Source organism: Limulus polyphemus, unplaced genomic scaffold, assembly GCF_000517525.1.
Source record: "Limulus polyphemus unplaced genomic scaffold, Limulus_polyphemus-2.1.2 Scaffold296, whole genome shotgun sequence".
NCBI classification, from domain to species: domain Eukaryota; kingdom Metazoa; phylum Arthropoda; class Merostomata; order Xiphosura; family Limulidae; genus Limulus; species Limulus polyphemus.
The window spans coordinates 500,719-507,204 of record NW_013665906.1 but is presented as its reverse complement, the minus strand read 5'-3'; positions in this window follow the sequence as shown (position 1 = coordinate 507,204).

The following is a 6,486-nucleotide window of genomic DNA, read 5'->3' as shown; positions in this document are numbered from 1 at the left end:
TGCTGACATTCAACCTCCTTCACACATAACAGTGTTAATTTTGATAAGTAGAGGTTTGAGTAAAAACAAGTTCATTAAAAAATTGTTTAAATTATTTGTATTTCATCCAAATGCGACATTATTGGTAGGCTGAATACTTTTGTAAGGCACTGTATGCAGTTAGTAATGCAGAATGTCTGTAGCGAGAAACAAAGCATTGGATAATTTTATTTTATGACTAGATTTGAATGGTATCTAGCTAATGCAGAATCCCATATAATGGTGAGTCTAATCATTTTGACATTTATCTGTTACGTGAAGCATCCTGATGATTTCAGGCTATGCATGTGTTGTGGGAGAACGTCTGTGATAGCAGCACGAACCATCTGACACTTTTCATGAAGACAATGAAGGTGATTTGTAGGTATAGGGGGTGAATACTTTTGCAAGGCACTGTAAAAATGTTCAATATTCGTAATCACATGTTAAGCACTGTCTGGTGGTTCACTCGTGAACCATATGACCACTCATCATAACTGACCTTATTGTTCTACACTTTAGAACTATCTGCTCCCATTTTCCGGCTCTAGCACCACGCTCTCTGGTGACACACAATGGAACTATCCACTAATAGCAACCCGCTCTCCTGTAATACTTGGTGGGACTAAGATGTCACGTGACCTCTTGGTCTCAAGCTATCCCCCTTATCCTATAGCCTGAGACAGCTAATTGGCATTCATGACGACACAGGTAACGGGATCCCATCAGGCAATAAACATGAGGCGGTGGCGTCCATTGATTTCCTCTCACAAAAGAAACTCCCGCGGAGGCAGCACGTTTGGACGCAGTATAGGGTCCTTAACTACTTGCATATAATTAATTATTCACTGTCTCTTAACCTTTCATTATTTGGTTGATACTGATGTTTATACTTCCCCTGTTTGCAAAATTACTATAGATAGTAGCATATTTACTTATAAAACATTATCTAAAATTACCGAGTTTTGAACTTTCTATAGATGTGTTAATTTATGTCATAATTAGTCTAATTGAAGTTTATAATTCAAATTCATCGTTTTTAACTAGAACGATATTTACTTCCAGAAATGTTGTCCTTGGTGGCTCAGTATTATTTCTGTTGAATTATAAAGCTAAAACTTAGATTTCAATGCCCTTGGTAGCCAGAACACAGCTAGCCCTTTCTGTAACTTTGTGCTAAACAAGAAACAAAGAAAACAGAAATATTAAACCATGAAACCAAAGTTAAAGGTCTGTTCTTGTTTTTATTGGAGTGTGAAAGCAAATAGATGTGACTCTGAATTTAAGGTGAGTAAACATGTTAATTAACTTAATTAATTGGCCCATGGATCAAGTAGTGAAAGTTTAAGCTTGAAAGAAGAGAGTTTAATTACAAGGAGTATAAACTTTTGGAGTCCACAACTACATTACACCTAAAGAAACCAAACATTACAGTCATTGTTAGATTAACATGTTGAATGGTTTAACAGATGATGCGTGTTTTAAGTATATTTTTTTTAATTGGTATGTGGCTATACTCATAACATTAATCTTTATTAGTGAAGTTTAAAGAATGATGGTTGACTTGACTGCTTTTTCATCTTATTATGATATCAGCATATTTGTATTAACTTTTAAACATTTTTGCTGAATAAAGTAAAGTAAATCTAAAAGATTGAAATCATATATAAATCATATTAAACTATCTTTTCTCTTTGTACCATACACGTGTATGTTTACCATGTAATCTCTGTTGGAAATATGGTAGCCATCCAACTCATCTCCAACCATTCTGAGACACTGATCTTCTTATAACTTCCTTCATCGTCATACCCAATTCTTTTTCTTATCCAATCACTCCATGTTATGGCTGATTCTTCTATTTTTCTGTTTCCCTCAATTCTGTTTTCCATGACGTTTTCCTCGTATTGGGTTCTGTATTTTGGTCAGAACAAGAGACTCAAAGACCAATACATAGATACACGCCTTAGTCAAACTGTCAATATGAATTGCGGTCTATATTTGGACATATTTTTGCAAAACAAGTTCTTGTCCAATGGTGTAAGCTTAAAACTTCGTCTCGTTCTACAGAACTTTGCTATCTACGTTATAAAAATAAAAATCAGTCCGCCAGTCATTGTGTCGCACGTTAAAGCTTTTCAGAAAGGAATGGTTAAGTATCCTTTGAAATATATGGTGTTGAAATAGTTTTCAATTCCTCCTGGAACTTACAAGTATGTATCGATAATGCGTTCTTAGGTCTAGTATCTACACGTTTTGTTATAGGATATGTTGATAACGATGCATTTAACAAATCCTGGAAAAAAACCCGTAAAATTTCAAACATTACGGTATAAATTTCGTGGCAATTAATATGGAAGGAAAATAGATTCCTGCTCGACCTTTACAACGTGATTTGGATGCTGAATTTATGCACGAAACTATATAACATTATTTAGGGGAGTTGATATAGGATATGACGAATACTTGGAAGGATTCACACTTGAATTTGGTAAAACATGAAAATTTACAACTTGAGACACATTTTGGTAGTGCCTTACTTCTCGCCTATGCTGAATTCCAGTCCATTTTAGAGAATGATCAGTTTAGAAACATCATAATTGATATGTAAGAAGCTTCGAACACTGTAGAGATTTATTCGGTACTCTCACACGATGTGTGTACGAGAAAGAAGCTTGGAGGTGTGTTCACCAGCGATCAACTACCTGACTCTACAGAAAAACAGCTGTACATCATAAACCACATAGCCACTACGTCTGTATTTGCTTTGATAGCAATGAGGAAGAAGAATATTTTGATATGCTAGGACTACTTCCACATAACCTCAAATAAGAAGATTCATCAGAAAGAACTGTTGAATGTGGACTTACAATACAAAAGAACTGCAAGGACTATATTTATCTGTGTGTGTGTGGACAATATTGCATATATTATGTTTATTACCATTTAGACATCTGTGAACAAAAACTGTTGAAGAAATTTAACTATGTTTGTTCATAGCTCTGTTTCGAAACATTTGCATGTGATCGTTCCTTTCATAGATTTATCATTGACTGTAAACCAATTGACTAGATATTGTTGTGAATAAATATAAAATAAAAACGAAATAAAATTCTCACATTTTCTTTTATTAAGAATAACGAAATAGTATATAAATGGTATTAACAGAAATTAGAAATCATGTTTTCAAATACATTTTGATCTTGTCAAATATAGGATATTTATATAAAAAATCTGATAATTCTTGAATAAAATTATCTTTCTCAAGTGCACCCCAGTGCCTTAAGTCAGTAATATCATGCAAGTTTAACTTACTAGTTCTTTCTTGAAATACAGTTTATATAATATCTTTATCAACTTGAGGCAAGACAGTTCTCAAATATATCCAGATACCTTCATCATGATCTAACATGACACATTTATGATGAACTTGACTGGAATCATGAATATCAGATGCCTCACAGTTCTCTTTTCTAAGCTTCTGTATGAAAAGATAAACATGTTCAGCAGAAACTTCAAATAACATATTTTCAGGTTTTCGTTATTATCAAAAATAACTTTGAATCATCTTAAGTTAATTGATTTAAATATGAACCCACAAAACAAACCTGTTCACATAATCAGTACCATTATGAGTTATTTAAAATAATTAAAATTAAAAAACAGTAGTAATGTCACAATGAGTAATGAACTAGTGGATCATCTCTTCTGAATAGGATCGATTAACTTTGTTGTTGTTTCATATGATTGTGAGCTATACTTTTCTTTGCAGCTGAAGCAGACTAAAAATCATGACATTGGTAGAAATTAGTGAAATGTAACAATTCTGTGTAAAAAAAAAATTGTAATGATAACCAAAACAAAATAGAGTGACAAATAAGAATCATATATACGAAAACACGACATTGATATACTTACTTTTACAGACTAGCTCATTTTTCATCCATGAACTTTGTCAGCATCAGACTGAGACTAGACTGCTAAAACAACTGTGGTGTTGAACTTGAGGCAGTTAAAACGTTTTTTGACCTTCGTTCAGACTCACATATGCACAGTTGTATTGAACATGCTATCAGAAGAAGCTGATACCAGACTTGGATGACAGCAATTTGAAAATTAGAATTCAGCTAAATTAAATCAAAAACACGCGTCTCTTAGAGTTTGTCAAAGTCGAGAGTTCTCCATAATCCCACCAATTAGTGTTAGACTATATGGTCTCATTAGAAAACAAAATACATATGTATTTTTTGAGCTGGAAATTGAAAACGTCCTTTGATTTCATGAGCTTGAGAAACCAAATGGATACAAGTGGCTGCTACAATCAGCATTTAATAATAAAAACAAAAACAGCAAAATCAATTTATTCAACAATAAGTACAACATAGAAATAAATTCAACATTTATCAAAACACAGTTAATAAACACGTGTCTGGCCAGGACTTGACACTAATGTTATAAAAAATATATCATAAATATCAATATTATTTCAAATAATGGAATCAGGAAAAAGAACCAAATAGAAAAACATAATTCCAAAACAATACAGGAAACACAATATTCCAAAAATAACTTTCAATATTGATAACAATTTTGAGTGATAAACAACAATAATTCACTAGCTGTATCGTTCACTAACTATCTCGTGACTCTCTGACTTTCTTAGTGAAGCTTCTAGCAGTGCATTTATTCACTGAGTAGGTCACGAGAGTACATCTTATGTGATCACAAATTTACATACTCTTCTGCTACATTAATAGTAGCTGTACATCACCTCTAGTGAAACTGGTGTCAGTTTCATCATACATATATATTTACTCAAAGTACAAATGATTAGCTAGAAGGTAGGTTAGGATTTTAATGCAACTAAAAATTCATAGATAAACTAAATGATAGAAGGAAATAATAAATGAACGATAAACACAACCATAATTAAAAAAAAAGAATTTGCTATCTCACAAATATTTTAATTATAAAAGCAAAACTATAAATCTAATGAAATAATATGCAACTGTCAAATATTTTGTCAAGAACTGTTTATTGTTATGCTAAACAATTCCTAAAAACAACAAGCAATGTAACTATCTCGCTTAAATATCAATATATAAAAGTGAAAACTATAATGTTGATGATGTAATCTAGCCACGTGTTCCTAGTAAGGCGTCATCTGAAAATAAATCGTTCACATAAGTAATAAACAAAAGGGGTCCAAGAATTGAGCCTTGAGGAATTCCACAGTGAAGACTACTGAGAAGGGACTTAGTTCTGTTAATTGTGGTGTAACACTACCTGTTATTTAAATATGTTTTTTGAATACTGTATATATATTTCCATGTAAGCCATAATGAGCACATTTATGCAGCGATATTGAGTGATTTACACTGTTAAATGCCTTGACAATATCTAAGCCATAAACCAGAACAGATCTTCCTGCTTCATAAGCCTTAATGAACTTTGTACTTATTGCCAGTAGACACTTTTCAGTAGACCGATGTTTGCTAAAACCAAATCGCGAATTTCTTAGAACTTTGTTGGTTTCACAAAACTTGATGATGCAATTATACAAAATATGCTCGACAATACAGCAAATGCAGACAGGATAAAAATATGCCGATAATTTTCGACCCGGTCAGGATCACCACTTTTGAAGATGGCTATTATATTTGCAATTTTCAGAACTTTTGGAAATTTGCCAGTAATACATACATTATTTACAGGTCAATAATGGGATCACAGGTAGATTTTACCACTGAGAGGAATACATCATCCCATTCGGCCGAGGAGTCGCTTGGTAGTGCCTTTATGGCTGCACGAGTTTCAGTCGTGCTTACGGGCGAAAGATGAATACACTGTAGACTGAACTACAACCTGATCATCACATTCGATATTATTAGGAGTAACACATAATCTTGAGAAATAATCGCTAAAATTATCAGAAATACTAGTAGGATAAATAATAATAGAATTGTTATAAATACGTGTAATCTTTGCTTTATTTTTACCCGTCCTACCCATACCTCTATTAATCATTTGCTATGTGCGATGAATGTCTCCATTTTGAAAAGCTATATTTAAATACCTAACATTATTATTAAAAACTTGTTCTTTAACAAGCACGTTGAGCTCCAAATGTTTATTTTAAGTCAATAAGTTTGTTTGAAGCAACGATATAGTCGTTGTTTAAGCCTAATGGTTCGTAATAAAGAAACGGTCATTCATCGATGGAGGATATTTAGTATTATTCAATTTAGCAACGTTAGTAAAAGGAAAAAGCCGAATCAACAAGAGATTCCTCAAGTATTATAGAGTTCCAATAAAAATTATTCAAAGCATGATTGGAACTCTTAAAAGTGTCAGCAATTAACAGTTTTTTATGAATAGTAATAAAATTAAGCGGAATAACAGAGAAAACAAAGGATAAATATAGCGCATAATGATCTGAAATGTACAAAACAATATGACATACAGAAA